The 19,105-nt window shown below is 46.4% G+C and overlaps 1 long non-coding RNA gene across 1 annotated transcript in view; it reads right to left on the bottom strand.

Moving 5' to 3' along the window:
• Nucleotides 1-19,105, bottom strand: part of LOC138468101 (uncharacterized) — a 55,548-nt gene that overhangs the window by 19,314 nt on the left and 17,129 nt on the right. Inside the window, exon 2 of the long non-coding RNA XR_011268203.1 lies at nucleotides 5,714-5,850. This is a non-coding gene — a long non-coding RNA (uncharacterized lncRNA). The remainder of the gene's footprint in view (nucleotides 1-5,713; nucleotides 5,851-19,105) is intronic.

Here is a 19,105-nt window from a genome sequence, read left to right on the forward strand (position 1 = left end):
GAGGGGGCACGTCTCCGTCCCCCCTGATCGAGTTTTGGCTGGTGGCAGTGGATACTACTTTTTATATTCGACCGCGAATATATCGTTATGGGATTTTCCCCCTTGTTCGAGGCTACCAACTTTAATTATTTCATTCTTATAGCCTCGAACATACCACCGGTTTATTTATTTAATATTAATTCACCGGTTGGTATTTTTTGCCAGAACTCGATTCTAAAATGGCGTTTGTGCTCTCTTCTGTGACTCCAACCCAAGTTAAGCCCTTTGTTCCACATTTTGGCGGGCTTCTCCACAGAAGCCTCCAAAAGTGGTGCCACTCTGGGTACCACATGGGTGTGTGGGAGGGGGTTTAGGCACCCTGGACTGAGTTGCCTTGGCAACTCAAGTCGCACTCTTGTGTGATTGGCCCAAGCATGTTTGATTGACAGCTAGGCTGAATGAATGGGAGTTTGCTGCATAAAAGCAGGAGTTTGGGAACTGGAACTTCAGAAGTCGCCACAGGACCTAAGAATCCGAGGAGGGAGAAGCTGAGCCGACCTGCGACGACACCACCACCGGTGGAGCCCTGCTGAACCGTCTCACCACTTCCCCGACGACAGAGGAGATCTCCAGTCCGGAGAGCCTTCTTCCTTTGACTGGTGGGGATAACCAGTTTCGCCTTCTTTTCACCTTCCTGGAGCATCTCGTGGCCGCCTTGCCCGTACCAAGCATCCCAGCAACCGGAATACCACGGCTTACCATTACCGCGAAGAGAAGGGTAGTACCTTTTAACCGAACAAACTCTGCGGCTGGTTTCTTCCCTGGCAGTGCAACGACCTTCATCTTTCTTCCACGGCGAGTCCTCCTCTTCCTCTGGACGAAACACCGACTTGCACCTGCTGCCAGGAACAACTGCCCCCACTGGAGCTTCCTTCACACTTAAGGTACTGTGTCCTGCCTGGCTTCCCTTGCGACAGATCGTTCGGGGTGAGAGTAAAGGCTCGACTTTCTAACCTGGGCTGGCCTGGGACAACCTAGCTAACTTTTCCCAACTTTAATTTCATCCTTTGTGTGCAAACTATCTACAAGACTCTTTGGGCATAACCCCACTGTGTGAACCTGGACCCCTTCTGATTGCTCTCTCCAAGAGCTGGGCCTTGCAATTGACTTCCTTGCTCTCCAGTAGGACTCTGCCTATCCTGCCTTACTGTGGTTCACAAGTATTGAAATTTGTGTGCTTCCATAACTCTTGCCTTTTTCCCTCCCTTTTTAATAACTTATTAGAGTGCAATCTTATGTTAAGCGCTCACCCCTGTCGGAAAATAAGTGGTGTTTCTCACTAAGACTTGTCTAATAAGTAATTAGGGAAAAATATATATATTCGTGACTGTGTGCTGAATTTACTTACCTCTTTGTGCTAGTGTAATTTACAAGTGTGTCTTTAAAATAATTATATACTTTTACACCAAAGCTCTGGTCAGTGTTTGCTTGTGCTACTGTATCTCTGTACCTATTGTGTATACTCTACATACTGCCTAACTCTTCTTGAGGGCTTAGCGACAGCTACCAAGTGAATCTGTGTGGTACAGACCGCTACCAAGTGGGTTTACTGCCAAACACCTGTAGTCTTAAATCTTTTGCAGTGGTCCCTAAGGGAACTACACAGGTTTCTGCCTAACAGCCAGCTGGGGGCAAGTGTGGCCAGCTATTGGCAAGTACGGCCAGCTATTGGCAAGTGCAAGGGTAAAGACAGCCATCCGGCGTCGAGTGCTGGTAGGGGGCTGTAGGGATACAGAAACAGACCCCGAGTGCAGGGTTGCCAGGAGGGCAGTGCAGGTGTACAACTTGCGGGGAGGGGACCTGGGCCCGAGATCAGAGGGTAGCCAGGTAAACCAGTGCAGTTTCAACCAGATCATCAGCAAGGGAGCAGAAAGCAAAGAGGAAGGTCTTGGAGGTGCTTCCTGATCCAGAGATGGTTCTCCTTGAGTTTCAGAGAGGCTGAGAGGCTGTTTCAGAGGGAGACCACAGCAGAGGAAAGAGATCTACCACCAACTCTTTGCTTGGAGAAGCGACTGACCCCGAGGGAGTTGGAGACGGATGAGCAAAGAGCTCGAGAAGGAAGAGAGGGTTGAAGGTATTGAGGCCCCAGAAGGCCTTGTGGACAATGCAGAGGGTTTTGAACTTAATCCTCGCAGCCACTGGGAACCAGTGAAGAGATTTCAGTCCTAGAGAGATACAATCCCTGGGCTTGAGGCCAAGGACAAGTCACGCAGTCCTGTTCTGATGAGTTGCAGAGGGCGGAGAGTAGAAGTAGGCAGATTTAGAAAGAGGCTGTTGCAATAGGAACCAGAGCTCTGGAGACAGTGTGCTTCTGGGGGAAGTAGAGGAAAGGAAGAATACCTCTGAGGAGGTGCAGCTGGTAGTGCGACTTCTTAAGAGATGTCAGAAATGTGAGGAGCGAAGGAGAGTGTGCAGTCGAAGATGACCATGAGGTTGCTAGCCCCACAGGTGGGAGCAGGAAGAGGGCCAAGAAAGGCGGGTCAGAGAGAGACAGGAAAGGAGGGAGCAGGTGTGCCACTGAGGAGAATCTCAGTCTTACTAGCATTAAGGCAGAGATCATTGGCGGCACACCACTCCTGGATAGCAGACAGACCGAGATGAGAGAGATGGAGAAGAAGTGGCGGAAGGGAGCCTGAAAATGAGTTGAGTGTCATCTGCATAGCACTGGAAGTTGTGGCAGAGAGCAGTAATGCGGTGGGCAAGAAGTGCCAGGTACCCGTTTGAATAGCCAGGGAGAGAGGTTAGACCCCTGTGGAACACCACAGGTAGAGCTAGATGAGAGGAAGGACCCAAGTTGGGCCTTGGAGGTTCGATCAGAGAGGAAAGACCAGCCAAGCCAGGGCCTGATCGGGGATACCGAAGTTATCACGGAGACAGTTGAGCAGGATGGCATGGTTGACCGTGTCAAAGGCAGAAGAGAGCTTAAGTAAGATGATGACCCCGGGGGTGTTGGAATCAAGGTTGGAGAGCAGGTCTTCACGGATGTTCAGGAGAGCAGTTTCCGTGCTTCTGGCAGCTCTGAAGCCAGACTGATGGTCATGGAGACGACCAACAGATTCAGTGTGAAGATTAAGCTGGGAGATGACCAGCTTTTCCAGGAGTTTGCTCAGGAAGGGAGTGATGGAGATTGGACGATAGTTAGCCATGCACGACGGGTCAAAACCAAAGAGGTGATGGCTGGAAGGTTTAGAATGAATCTTAACCACTGGCATGGCTCTGGGCAACCCTATAGACCACCATTCCTCGCCTGCCAAGCTATTACAGAAGGGGAAAGACCATATGCAAATCAGGCTTGGCCCCACCCCAAAAGGGGCAGACCAGCCTGAACTGTTAGGCCACATCCCTTCTGCACGAGACCACAAGCAAGTAGGACAGGTATGCCCAGACGTGGGTCCCGTGCCTGCTGGGCCTGGAGACCCAAGCTACTCCTCACTGATGAGCCCCAACAAGGGCGAAACATGTTTGGGGATGCTTGTGGTCTCGTGCAGAAGGGATGTGGCCTAGCAGTTCGGGCTTAGCTGCCCCTTTTGGGGTGGGGCCAAGCCTGATTGCATATGGTCTTTCCCCTTCTGTAATGGCTTGTTAGGCGAAGAACGGTGGTCTGGAGGGTTGCCCAGAGCATTGCCAGTGATTAAAATTACTTCTAAACCTTCCAGCCATCACCTCTTTGTTTTTGCTATGCAGGACGGATCAGCAGAGGGTTTCTTAAGAAGAGGATGCGCAAGGGAGTGCTTCAGGGGCAGGGGGAAAGAAGACCCCAGTGGCGAAGGAGTGGTTGCAGAAGTCCACCACAGCAAGGGCCAAGGTGTCAATGTGGTCCTTGATGGTTTTGGAGGAACAGGGGTGAACCTGTTTTGACGAGACTTCTAGATCAGACTGGTCTAGAAATCTCATCTGGGGAGAACAGGGGAAAGGAAGAGAAGGGAGGGAGGAGAGGTGGCCGAAGAAGGGCCAGAGGAAGAGCAGGGAGTAGAGGGGGCAGGGTGAGAGGACAGGATTGCCTGAGTTTTAGAGATTAAATGAGAAGCCAAGGCTGTGCAGAGGGCCTGGGAGGGGACATGAGAGGTAGAGACAAGAGGTAAGGAGAAAGAGAAAGCACCAACTATAGCATAGGTCTTTTTCTATTAACTATGTTTAATGGTTTGCGCTCCCTTCTCTTATGGAGGGTCAAAGCAGACAGTTCTTTACATATCTGTATTTTTCCTTCATTTTAATGAACATCTCCTTTCTAACACGACATTTATAGCACCACTACTGTGTCCTGATAATAGTGGCCCCATGACAATGTTTGATGCCGGTCCTTTAAGAGTGCTACTGCCCTTTTGTGCTAGACTCAGTACAATTCCTTTCCCTCCATTTTCTTTAAACAGGCTGACAATGATTTCCTCCACTATTTTCTCTGTGCATAGGAGTGTTCCTCTTCTCGTCTCTGGGACACCCAGTATGCAGATGTTACATCTCCTTTCTCAGTTTTCTGTGAGAGCCAACTTTATAGAAAGGTCCATGCCTTTGGTTTCTAAAATCAATTCATCTTGCTTCGTATCTCATTGCTAGAAAGTCTGCAGAAAGCTGGCTATTCTCTTCATCCTCGCAGACACTGCCCTAACATCACTCAACTTCACATGCACAACCCCACTCCCCAAAGCAGTTACCCACTGTTGACCCACCCTACACACAGGCAAGAGAACCTCCTTCGAGCCAGTCTTCCACTCTATCACAAACATGAAATTCCCCCCAACCCCAATCTGTCTTTTAGAGGCACATCCCCACTGTTCACCCACCTCTCGAATCCATACAGAAACATCACTACCTTTAACCCATATAATCAAATGTGTATCAGAATGGATTTGGCCCAGTGTCCAAACTGCGAACGTTATAACAAGACGATATGGATTGTAATTCCAGTTTCCCCACTTCACCAAAATTGTGCAATCTTGGGCATATCACTTTTGCTTGCCTTACTCCCATAGACTCATCGGCCAAACCAAACATGGGAGTGCATATAAATAAACTGAACAGTAGCATAATGTACTGCAATAAATAAATATATGCGAGGGGCAGATGAATTTTCTGATGTTTTAAAAAAACAAGTACGATGGGTTACATAAAAATCAAAAAGATTGGCATGGAGACAAAAACATAGGTTTTTGACTTTGCTACCAGAGCACGTAGACCCCAGCCTCGGCTTATGTACTTACTTGACCAAGTGGTTTTGTGACAATCGCATCTTCCTTTGGGTTCAGTTCCCTCATCAGTCATGTTTTTCTTTTTCTCCCCACAAAAATCAAATACCTTTAGTGCACATTAATAAGCAACAGTACTGTGTTTGTGCTTTAAAGTTAGGTGGCTATACCGGTCTTCTCATCTGCCAGTGTCTACAAGCAGCATAAGACACAGTATGTGAATAGTAGTTAAAGTGATGCTAGCTAAGGTGTCTGTAATTTGATTTAACTCTTGTGATGTGTTATTTTGCTCTTGCCCAGCTCATACGGACTTGAACCCTGTAATCCAAGGATTGGCAAGCATGCAATATTTCCCACAACGTGCAACATTTGCTAGAAATCTGGTTCCCTGGTGGAGGCAGATTTTGCACGCCTGTGCTGAGCAGCAACAACAAATGGGCACATTCAGTCAGCATAGCAGAGGATTACTTTTTGTTGCTGCTATAACCCACCTTTTTTGTGCAACCTATAAAAAGGATGAAGTTCTGATGGAAATCTACTCTGTCAGCAATTCAGGCATCCACCCTATCAGAATCTTTGCTTCGGCATTTAAACTCAGTCGTGTGTGGGACAGGACATCAAGGAAAATCTGAAAAGATGATATTTTGATTAAATGATTTAGCATCAGTCACATTAAATGAATAAATGTGAGCATACCTTTTAAGTTTCTACATCTTTATTACATTTGTGGTCAATATAGTGAAGAGCCCTGTGGAAAAAACCATAGATGCAATAACAAATTCTAGTTTGGTACTGTTTCACCATCGTCCTGCTCTACCTCCTTCCCAATTTTGTTAGGAGGTTCCCGGTAGGTCGGGAAGCTCTTCTAAAAAAGGTGTGCCATCACTTAAAGCATTTTAGAATTGGCTGTGCGTCCCACCATATCCATATAAATCGTCAACCTTCGTTTCTCCTTTTCTCTGCCGATCTGGAAGTCGGGAAGATATTTGTTGCCGTCACTTCCCCTTTTCCGTCACTGCCCTTGCCACACTTGCCACAATCCACACTCTTCATTCCTTCGATGTGGAAAACCCAGACATCATTTTCAATGGCAAAATGAGAACTATCATTGAATCCTACGGGTGCATGAAACCCATTTTTGAGTAGGCAGATTACCAGCAGGAGAAACTATGTAGGAGCTGCTGTGTGCCCTACACATGCATATAGAGGTAGGTAACGAAAAAAAAAAAGCTTTCAACACGATACATGAAGCATAGTATAAAGACATAGTGCAGTGAACAGAGGCCTTAGGTCTATGCGTAACAGACTTTTAAGCATTGAAAATGCATCTACTTTGTGTACAAGTATTTTTTATTTATTTGCATTTGTATAGAGCACTTGCAGCCCAGGGGCATCGAGGCGCCGTTAACATTTAGTAAATGTTGGATTCTTGATTCAGCGGTTCTACAGGTGACAAGAGGTCTCTTGGTTACACAGATCCGTGAGGACCTGCTCTTGAACCTCGACTCCAACACTGTGTGTTCTCATTCTGCTCGATCTCTCTTCTGCCTTTGACACTGTCAACCATGCCATCCTGCTCAACCGTCGCCGTGATAACCTGGGTATCACTGGTCAGGCTCTGGCGTGGCTGACCTCTTTCCCTTCCAATCGACCCTCCCAGGCCCAACAGGGGTCTTTCCTCTCCGACATCTTTTTCTCCACCTGTGGTGTCCCCCAAGGATCAAATTTCTCTCCCTGGCTGTTCAACCAGTATATGGCACTCCTTGCCCACCGCATCGCCACTCTCTGCCCCAACTTTCAGTGCTATGCGGACGATACCCAGCTCATTTTCAGGCTACCCTCAGCCTCCTCCTCTCCTTCCCTCATCTCTGACTGTGTCTGCTATCCAGGAATGGTGTGCCGCCAATGACCTCTGCCTTAATGCCAGTAAGACTGAGATTCTACTCATCGGCACACCCACTCCCTCCTTCCCTGCAGCTCTTTGGCCGGCCTCTCTTGGCCCTCTTCCTGCTCCTACCTGCAAGGCAAAAAGCATTGGGGTCATCTTTGACTCCACACTCTCCTTCTCTAATATATCGGACGTCACTAAGAAATCACACTACCAGCTGCACCTCCTCAGAGGTATTTTTCCCTTCCTCTCCTTCCCCCAGAAGCTCACTGTCTCCCGAGCCCTGGTTCTCTCGAAGCTGGACTACTGTAACAGCCTCTATCTTAAATCTGCCTGCCTCCACTCTCCGCCCTCTGCAACTCATCCAGAACAGAACTGCAAGACTTGTCCTTGGCCTCAAGCCCGGGGACCGTATCGCTCCAGGACTGAAATCTCTACACTGGCTCCCAGTGACTGCGTGGATAAAGTTCAAAACTCTCTGCATTGTCCACAAGGCCTTCTGGGGCCTGGGGCCTAAATACCCTCAACTCTCTCTTCCTAAATATCTTCCTTCCCGAGCCCTTCACTCATCCGTCTCCAACTCCCTCAGGGTCAGCCGCTTCTCGAAGCAACGAGCTGGGGGTAGATCTCTCTCCGCGGCAGGGGCCTCCCACTGGAACAGCCTTTCATCCTCCCTGAAACTTGAGGAGAACCATCTCTGGTTCCGGAAGCACCTCAAAACCTTCCTCTTTGCTTCTGCTTTCTCTCTCCCTCTCCCCTGCTAAATTCTTCACTGAAACTGCACTGAATCTGCAACTGGGCCACTCTCACCGACCTCGGTCCTGGGCCCAGCCACTCTCCACTTGCACTGCCTCCCTGGCAACCACTGCACTGCAGGACTGTCTCTGTAGCCTTACAGCCCCCCCTTCCCAGTACTTGTCTGTACTTACCTTGCACTTGCCACCAGCTGACCCTATTTATTTTATTCTACTTACTTGTACTGCACTCCCCCCCCCCCCCTCCCCTTCCCCATGCACTTTTTCCCTTCCCCCTACCCCTGCGCGATCTGAATGACACCTGGCCTAGAAGGATTGTTGTCCGTCTTCCCCTTGTTCCCCCCCCCTCCCTGCCTCGTCGCGCCTTGAAACACTTGTGCATAGGCGCGTTACAAATGCCTTATCATATCATAGTTACAAGTGATGCATGATATGCATTGTACAGTTACAGAATGATTTTAATTACTCTAATATTACAGCTCATTATAAGATGGCTATGTCACCATTTCCGAACAAACCGTAATTTAAACACAGTAAAGCATGTTAAAGTTAAGGGATGCATACTATTACATTAAGCATACACATAGAAGGAACACTTCAGTTCACGGTGGGAGACTTCAGAATAAGTGGGAGTATTTTAAATCCTATCTTTCCGACCGCACTTATTCGGTTTCTTGGGCTGGCCAGTCTTCTTCCACCCGCTCTTCTATGGTGTTCCACAAGGTTCTTTTCTTGGACCTCTTCTCTTTATATACATTTCCTCCATCCGACCGTATTCCCCTCATTTATCCTGCATTTCAATTTCTACGATTCACAAATAGTCTCTTTCTCATCTTTTTCCTCTTCTCCTCTTAACACTGTTTCCTCTTGTTTGCTTGTGGTAAAGTCCTGGATGGCCTCTCGATGTCTTCATCTCTTCCCTTCTAAAACTGAGGTTATTTTCTTTCCTACATCCTTCCCAACTCTTGTCCTCCACTCCCCCCTGTCCTTTGATTTCTTGCTCATCTTCTGCTTGAAATCTTCGTCTAACTTTGACCCTTTCCCCTGCACATTTCCAATATGGCTTCTTTTATTAGGTCTACCTAAAACTCATCTTAGTCGCTCGGTTTTCAATTCTGCTATTCACTTGCTTTTTCAACTTCAGTTTCAGTATTCCATTACCCCTTCTCTTAGTTCGGCTTTCATGCTCTCTTTATCTTATTTTTGACTTTCTTGGTTTCATCTACAAAGCGCTTCATGGTCTGGCTCCCTCGTATCTTTGCCCTTTTGTTTCTTTTTTATTCTCTTCCTCATTCACTTTGCTCCAAATCTTTTTCTTCCGTCCGTTCCCAAACCGCCTTGTGCTTCTTCCCGGTTTTGTGCTTTATCGCTTCTTGCTCCCAAACACTGAAACGTTCTTCCCCATTCTATGGATGCTTCATCTATTGTGAAGAACCCAAGAGAGTCCTCACCTTTTATTCCACCAAATCCTCCTCAGGTGGCAAGGGAAAGGCCATCGCTTTTGGATCCTGACCCAGTGGGTGGATATGCGAGTGAGGATCACTTGGGTGGAGGGAATTTGGGGAACGGAAGGACGTCTTTAGAGCCCTCAATCCCTAAAGCTTTTGTAAGGATATTGTCAACTCTTTCCCTCCTTCCAAATTGTCCTCCAGAAACAACACCTTAGTACTGGAACGAGGAAGAGACCAACTAGGATACATCTCATTTCACAAACACACATATCAGAGACCAAACAGAGGTGCAAATGCTTCTTTTATTGAATCGGACAGTACCAAACACCACTCTTGTACTGAGAAGAGGAAGAGGACTGGAGCCATACCAGAGGAACAACCAGGCACGTCTGCCTAATTGAATCCTCCAAAGCCAGGTAAGAGATCGCAATAACCCACACCTGGGGCCACTTAACACACCCGACGAGTAGAATTATATTTTTTTAATAACACGCTTAATACCAAAGAGGTTTCTAAGCACAGACGCGGGATTCAAACCTATGTTGTTCCACGTGGTCTTGCTTCCAAGACGAGGGCGTTGCAACTGAGCTATACTAGCCGAGCGTATAAAAATGCCCACCGTTCTGAGAGAAGACGAACAGGCTGGAGGAAAGGAAGTTGGAGACACGGGTGGCTGGAGCAGTGCTCTGCAGGAGACGGGGACGCGTAGCCATGGTTGGCTGTGAGAGGGTCCAGAGGTCCTGCTATCTGCTAGAGCAGGTCTGGAGGGAAGAAGCGGTGGAGCCCCCCAGGACCACAGCCGCTGCCAAAGGCAGCCAGAAGAGTGGGCGGTATGTGTGGTGCAGACCACTACAGGAAGGCAGAGTCCTGAGAAGCCGGGAAGCTGGAGATGCCAGTCGCGGAGGATGCCAAGAGGAAGAGAGCTGCCATGGGTGACTGGTGAGTGCAAAACCAATACACATCCGACCAGGGCGCTCCCGTAACGTATAAGCAAGTTCTTTTGCAAAAGTGAGAGATTAGCGAGGGATTAAAAGCAATGTTGAATACTGGAACAAGTATTGTCAGGATATCAAATGAACTGAAAGCACTTATCAATACTGAGATCGAATGAACTGAAACTACTTGAAAACACGTGTGAACACTGCCCTAGAGTGAAAAGACAATTGAATGCTCACAAATGGAGTGAAAGCACAGTAGTACATGAAACAGAAGTCAAAGAATACACTTTATGAAACAAGTAGAAGCAAACATCCACACATGATAGAACACGTCTACGGCCAAGCACATCCGGCCTAGTTTCACACATAGCCATCCAGACAAACACCTGACGTACCGCAACACCTCTGCCACTAGCATACAGTGCCCACCACCCGAAAGGAACCCAGTATAGCTGGCCTCACATAACTCTCACAACAATAGCAATCTCTAACCCTCAAGAGCACCCACCCACGTGTCTACCCTCTACTGGGCTGCTTAGTCGAGCCTTGCCAGCCACCCAAGTCTTAGAACGGCGACATGCACAAATGCATCTAAGCTAAACCTCCTAGAATCTCCAACCACATCGACTAAGGTCACCAAGGGCGTTCCAACCAAGTAAAAAGTGCCTCGAGGCCACACAAGTGGGGAAAGAGTGCTATATAAATAACCAAATACAATACAATGTCAAGAGAACAACAAGAAGGGTATGAAGATGAGCAACTAAATAGTGGCCCAAAGTCAAGAGGGGCCCAGGTATTGCAAATTGAGAGAAACGTGTGTTGGCAAGAGCCTGACGAATACAAACAAGAATACTAAAGTGCATGGTGCCCAAGCTAGCCACGGGACAGTGTCTAAAGAGCGGGACAATGAGGAACCAACTAAAGCATCACTGGCAGATGGAACCAATGGCTTAAGGTTGATGGAAGCCGTAAAGAAGGGGTATTGGTTGCGTGACCTGTAATGGGTGGTCCGTGTGGTTCAACAACTGTGCCTGGACAGAGTGCTTCAATTGGAAAAAGCCAATGAAAGGATGCTTGAAATCAAGCTTTTGTGTTGCCACATTCTTGCGTAATCAACTGAATTTAAGAAACAGAACTGCGTTCATTATGAAAGCTGGACGTTTTTAACTCTTGGGGAAGGGAACCCCCACCAATATCCTGAGAACCATTTTGAACTTCAAGAGCTGAAGGGAGCTCTGAACTTTCTGTTGAACACTATTCTTTTGAGGCAGACATCCCTACATATTGTATACAGTTAATTGTGAGGGCAAGTTTAGATTTTGGACACAGAGATACTCATCCTGACACAGAGTATCCTTAGTTTTCTTTAGGTAGGGAAATCTCACCTTAGCATAGGGCAAGTTAAGCCCTACTCCAAATAAATAGTTTTGAGTGCAAATTTAAATCTGTTGTCTGCGATGCCTTCACACTACCCATGATATCTTTCGCTCCCAACTAGGAACCCATCTTCTTTCTCCCTCTTCAGCGAGCTAAATCATTTGATTTGCCATCATCATCACTTTTGTACTGTGAAAATGAATTAACTTTTGTAAAGCAGCCATCTCCTCGGAAATAAAAGCACTCTGCTAAGATATACACGCCTCAGTGATGGAATTAAAAGGTTGTACAGGTAATGTGGAAGACACTTGAGATGTTAGAAAATTATCAGCATTCTGCAGATCTTCTAGCAGTGACACACAAAGCAAGATTAATGGATTTAGAAACCAAAAGACATGTACCTGTCTCTAAAATAGTGGACATAGAAAACAGGTAATGCAACATCTGCATACTGGGTGTCCGAGACAGGAAGAGAAACACCCCAAAGCACAAATAAAATAGTGAAGGAAATCATTGGCGACCCGTTTAAAAGTAAATTGAGGGAATTACATTTTACTGGATCAAACTCATAAGGGCAGTAGCACTCAAAGTAACTAGAACAAACATTGTCAATGGGCACAATTACCAGGACAGAGTAGCGGTGCTACAACCAACATGCAAGATAGGAGACGTTCATTACAAGGAATGCAAAATACAGATATGTGAAGACCTATTTGCTATGACCCGCCATACAAACAAACAACTAACAACAATCTTACTAGAAAGCCACTTGCTATGGTTTGGGGCTTCTCTTTTTCTCCAATGTCTACAAACATTAGAGGAAATGGAGCATGTCGAGAAAGGAGGAGTCGTCTAGCTCACACATGGAGGCGGATGCTCTGCCACCAGAATTGCAAAAACCAATTATCGGATTTGATGAGACATAAGAGAACAAGAAAATTCAAGAAACCAAGCACAGTCACAGAGAAGAAATACCTAAATAATGACGCAAGTGGATGTTGCTATGCTATTCCGGGGATGGGTTCACAAGATGAATGACATCTCGGGGTTCAGAGATCGGGAAACATTGATGTTCATCTATCTTGGAGTGAGAAGGGAGAGGGCGGCAAAGGAAAGGAGTAGCGCAAGGGGCTGGGGGAGGTCCCGCTGGTGCCCCATCTTTGGTTGGTGTCTCATTGAGTGTAGACCTGGTAATTTACATGTGTGCATTGTTGGGCCTCACTCTAGTCAATTAGAGAACCCAGAGGGAATTTGGATTTTGTAGACAAAGCCAGCTCTCTTAAAAAATGGCTTACAAAAGAGCAGCAGGGAGGATAGCTACAATAAACATAAAAAGGGCTCAACTACCCTTACAAGAGATCCTTGTTGATGTCTGAAAAACGGAAAAGTAACGTGTCCCTTTATTTTGAGCAGGAGACAAAATCTAAGAGGGCAAGAATGTTCCATTAGGGAAAAACTCAGGCACTTCCTACTAGGACGCGGATGTAAACAGGATGAGTGGGCATCGTGTTGAATCGCTCCATTTGTTTCCAGCTAACTGCAGTGAAGGAAAGGTTCACGGAGGGAGTCATGGGAGGTTCTGTGGTGTCCCTTGGATTTATTTAAACCCTGAATCAGGGACAGGTAGCATTCTCTGAGCACTCCTTTAAGTTTGCAACTAATTGGGTGAAGGGAACATAGGTGGAGACTTTAGGTTACTCACTAGCTAAGCTACACACTGGCAAGTGATCCTTGAGATTGGAAGCACAAACCATGAACAAGAGGAATGCAGAGAATAATCAAACATTAGCCTACCAATTTCTCAACCCTTGTATGAAAGAGGTACACATTTCATGCCACCCCCATATAAATGTTTTGCTCAACAACCTTTGTAAGAATATCTGGGCACAGAATGAGAGATTAAAAGGTGGTTTGTAGGACGGATTATGACTTGGTAGTGACTCAATACTGGCTCCGATTATTCTTACTGGCTTCTTTTCCACCCCCAGTCTATGGCATGCATGTCCCCTAGTTAACGGTGCCTCGCAGGCAAGCCAATTCACAGGTGCTATGTATCAGAGCTGGAAAACATTGCCTGCGTTCGAGCATCCCAGGCAGCAACATCTGTGCTCACCCCTCCCATTCCACTATACACTGCTCTGTGCCAGGCTGCAGTCGGCAACCACTCAGCGCTTAAGGCCCATCCACCCACCATACTTCTATTCTGGGCCCCCTACCGACTTCCAGGCCATTGCAATTCTATGCTTGGCAAACGCACATATCAAATCCTTCATCCTGGCAAGGTGTGCAATGTGTTTCTTCCCTCTCGGGAACAACCCCAACAAGCAAGCTTCAGAGGGCCATGTGTGCATCTGTATCCCTCCCCTCAGCACTTTGTTTGCAATCGTGTAGCCAGAACGTCAGATTACCAGACAGGTCCAAAAAAAGGTGTATAAAATCAGCTACCTCATGGGCACATCTGGGACAATTCAGTACTCCTTCGACCCAGAACTGCGATATCCTGTGAGGGGGTGAGGTATGCTCTGTGTGTGATGTACAGTTGTGTAGGTTTACCCAGAGACCTTTTTTGTGTATACCAGAACTCTATCCCATTCCGCTTCTGTGAAATGTCTTACCCAGGTCTTCCTCCCACTTAAAGCGTACTGCTTGACCTGGTGCGCTAAGTTTAGACATGAGCAATTTGTATATCCTAGAGACCACATGCCCCCCGCTATATCACACAAGGTCTTGGGCACCGAGTCATTCAATGCCTTCCCGAAAGTCTGCCCATTTCACTGGTATGTCGCTCACTAAGCCCAAGAATTGACCCTTGTGTAAACCAAAGTCCTGCGCTAGTGTTGTGAAATCCATTAGCTTCCCTTCTTGCAGCAAGTCTCCCAGCAGGACTATCCCGTTCTCCCAGTGTATCGTGATCTTTTTTTAACAGAGTCAGGCCTATCCTCAACCAACCTTACCAGCAGGATATTCGGGGAGTGGGGGTCCATGGTTCCCATAATTTTCCACGCCCTATGCCACAGTGCCCTGGCCAGTATGAGAAGCTTGCACAGTCATGGAAGTCGGGCCTCTCCCACCCATAACACCACCTTCAGGTAATATTGTTTTATCGACAGGAGCCAGCTGGCGACGAACAGCAGCTGTCCCGCTAAATAGTATAGCTTGAAGTGGGGTAGCCTTATTCCGCCACCACTGTAATCCCTGTGCAATGTGCTCATTGCAATCCTGTTCCTCACCAATGCTCATTTATACCGTCTTTGTGAACTGTACAATCCCCACAGTCAGATTCTTGCAGAGTGTATACGTTAGCTGAGGAGTCAAAATTGCTGGGAGCTATGTAGCTACTGCATTGCAGGATAAGAGAGGCTGGTTAGCTTGACACCAACAGCTAGCAGGACTCTAAGCCCTGTATGTTTGGAAATGTAACGGTGCATAAGGAGGAGACGGACACACAGGTGGCATAGTGATTGCTATAGACTTTTACTAGCCAAGAAAATAAACTCCTTCACTTTTCCCTGTGGATGTAGCCCTACCAGGAGAATGACTCCCTTCTCCTGGTATCTTGGTTTCACAGTCACTTTACCCTAAGCAATACTGAGGTGTACCCTCAGAAAAGCACACATAAATAAACAGGGGCGATTCGAAGGTTGTGGGGCAGGTGATACGGACATGATGTTTTTGGATTGTGCTTTTGAGGCTCCCAGTCAGATTGTCAACAATACCTGTAAAACCATGACTGGGGTGGGATTGTAATGCATAGCTCCAACAAACTGCGCTTTTTAGTTGGAAGACAGTTTCCAATCTAGGGCACAGGTTGGCATTTCCTTTGGGATGTTAAATGACAGCGTCAAAGTACAGTAAGAGAAGATACATCCAGTCGCATTACTTCGCTGAAGTTCTTAAGTTTCTAGTAAAATATATACATTTGGACATTAGCAGACTAACGCATCCAAGCACTGTACATTATTTTTTTTAAAGCTGCTTGCTTGAAGGTTACAGAAAAATAAAAATAAAAAGTTTCATAATTAGCCAACAAAGTCAGGCGTCTTAACAGCCACAATTGCTTGAACCATGGGCTGTAGCCTATTCAGAAGGTCCTCAATCACCCAAACTTTGGTATTGGCTTGTACTACAGTTTTTGTAGCGTGTTGAGCAGCCAGGCTTTTCTCAAGAGGGGAAATGTGAGCTGTAGTGGAGTTACAAAGATTCACAGTTAAAGGTATTCAAATAAACTCTTAAATTAATTGTTTATGCAAGAAACCTTGAGTGTATCAGTCAGTTATAAAGCCTTCTTCAGAAGGGAGCAATAGAATAGTAACACAAATGTACTTCATTACTGTACACTCTAGTTTCTGAATCAGACAAGACCCTTTTGCGATGGCCCACAGACACAACCTACACCCACAGGTGACTTCAGTAACAAGGGTGCTGGGGACATATTAGTGTTGGCATTCAGAACACTTCTTAAAAAGTTTGGTAAAAGGCAAATGTTATTAGAACACAAGAAATTACAAATTGTCATAAGCAGGGCAAATACTTTTAGAGTCCACTAGAAGAGTCATTCAATTCAATATGTGAATCCAAAGTCAATGGGCAAAAGTTCTTAGGAGTCTTTGAAGAAAAGAAGAATCAATTGTAGGGCCACAAGCTGATTAGACTTGTGAGTTGTGGAAGTACAAGCACTTTTACAGTAAAAGGTAACTTCTCTTAGACTCGTTTTATAGTACCTTGGTAAAGAAGAAAAGATGCAACTGAAGATTTCTGTTCCTGTGCAGCTCTGCAGGTCTCACTGTTCCTGGGCCTCAGTCGTGGGGACAAGAGGGAGGACTTCAGGAGACTCCCGCACTGACACTGTGAAAACTGGCAAACTTTACCATAAGTGGCTGTGTCGCGTTTCAGCTCCTTGCGGGACAGCACATAGCAATAAGCGCGGTTCCTGGCTATCAGGTGGACTTTCCTCACATCTGAGGTCCCGCCCTCGACTGAGGGGGGGGGGGGGGGGGTCAGGCTTGGCAAGTCCTGCTTTGTGAGTCCGGAGATCTTCCAAAAGCTTTATGCCAGCATCTGGTGTCCCTCTCCCTGGCTCTACGGTTTCCTGCAGCAACTCTGAAGAAATTCAACCAGCTCAGAGATGGGTGTCCAGGTGGCTTACTTGGGAGTTGATTGGTCCCACCAACTCAAAAGGGAGAAGTCGTCCTTGCAGGGCTTCTCTATCGATGCAAACTTGGCAAGTAGTCACTGCAGCAGGGCTTCCCCCGGGCAAACCAACGGTCCAGGAGTTGCAGCAGGCTCTTCAGTTCCTTTGTCCAAAATAAGCCTGATTCAAAAATGGCTGCCCATAGTGATAACATCGCACTCGACTGTGTTGCCTAGCAACCTAAGTGCATTTCTCAAACACCAAATTGCAGGCAGGCAGAAGAAGCTGGCTGCAGCCCTTCCGGCAAAGGTCGGCGGCTAAGGCTCTTGTTTTGTGCACTGATGCACAGCCATCCCCTTTGATTTAAGGCTGGCCACTAACGTTACCCTCTCGCCTCACATGACAACACCAGTTGCAAGTATCTACCATGCTACTACTACTGATCAACCATAAATATCACTTGGACTATATTTCGAACTTTAAACCGTCACCTCTGGCTACCGCCGCCAAGTCTGCCACACCCCTGCTGGTACTGAGTCCAAGATACATTGTGACTGCTCTACTACATCACCCCTTTACTAACTTACCATTTACACACATTGACTCTGCTTTTCCGTATAATGCCCCTGCTTAACCAAGATGTAAATGTCCCAACCATTGCCTAGAGCCTCGTTCTTTTAACCGTTATGCTAATGTTAGCTACACAACAATCTTACAGCCCACTGTACATGCTAACTATCATATAGGAAATGTCTGCTACATTCGCCATCTACGATTGCTAGACTACTACTGCATACCATGTGCCCTCAACTGCTAGTCTACTACTGCCATATTGCACATACTGTGCCCTTACTACTACTGCCATATTGCACATACTGTGCCCTTAACTGCTATCTCACTATGTGCCAATCACCTCCTAGAAAGTGATAGAAGCTTAAATAACTGACATAGCAAGCCAACCTATTAAAACAGTTACCACTCTATGAAAGGCCCTACAAAGTCAAATACCTAAGACAGAAATGACTCCTAAGGTTGCCCAATGGCTTCTCGATCAATAATTGTAGTATTAATTACCCAACTGACCTTAATTCCAGGTATCCATATTTTAGACTGTTGACAATGACTAACCTAACATCCTTACCCTGCCCTCTCGCTACAAGAAATAACAGACTCCCAGCTAGACTCCCTGGCCTCTATGAAACAAGAATCAGCTACAAATCTAACCTTGCCTACTCTCCTACTACTAACCCAGCCATGGTTACATCGTCTTACAAACCAAATAAGCCGGCTACCGCCAAAATACAGAAACTTATCAGATAAAACACCTAAACCTGCAGGGCTAAAATAACTCCACCAAAATGAATGCTGCACTAATAAATGCTAGGTCTCTAGAAGCTCATGCATCCGAAGTAGCCAACCTCATCACTATGAATGACTTCCTAGCAGTCACCGAGTCATGGCTACATGCAGCAGCCGGGCCAGCCCTAGCACTTGCCATCCCCGAAAAAAACCTTCCAAATCCTGAAAGCAGACAGACCCAACGGTAGAGGAGGCGGCATTGCCCTGATCGCCAAATCAAACCTAGCGATTAGATAGACTCCCTCCCCCTCCCATTACACCCTGTGAAATTTTCATAGCCAAAGTACCGATCTCCAATGCCAGTACTTTAACAATCTACTTAGTATATAGACCACCAGGACCCATTGGCTCCTTTGAAGAGGACACCTCAAGCATTATCTATACAAATACTAAAGAATACTCTCATGTACTTTTACTAGGAGACTAACATTGGATTTAACAATCCCACAGACAAAAACGCCCAAGCAATTTCTAACATGCTCTTAGAACAAGGACTTACCCAAAGAGTGCCTCAGTCTACCCACTCTAAAGGTAGGACGCTAGACTGGGTGGCTGACAAACTGCGATTTGATGTTCAATGCTATAACACCACAACTATGTACAGACCATCTTCAGATTATCTTCACAATGGTATTAAATAAGCAGACTTCAAATGACAAAGACATAGCTCTCCCTCACCCTACAAGGAACAAAAAAAACATTACGACAGGTTACTACCACATAGTCTCCCTGTTCTGAACTCACTTCCAACCTCTTCTGACCCGAACATTCTAGTTGACGCATAGAATAGCATTTTGTCTATTGCACTGATGAAACTGCGTAAAAGTAAACAACGTGCGCATTTAAATGCCTGGGTCACACCACATCTAAAAGCCCTCAGATTAGAAAAAAGAAAAACTAGAAGCCATATGGCGAAACACCGCACCAAAAGAAGACCATGCTTTTTCGGATAACTACAAAAAAGAAAATCTGCACAAAAAAGAC

The sequence above is a fragment of the Ambystoma mexicanum genome, chromosome 4q (genome assembly GCF_040938575.1).
Source record: "Ambystoma mexicanum isolate Mex_15411 chromosome 4q, UKY_AmexF1_1, whole genome shotgun sequence".
NCBI classification, from domain to species: domain Eukaryota; kingdom Metazoa; phylum Chordata; class Amphibia; order Caudata; family Ambystomatidae; genus Ambystoma; species Ambystoma mexicanum.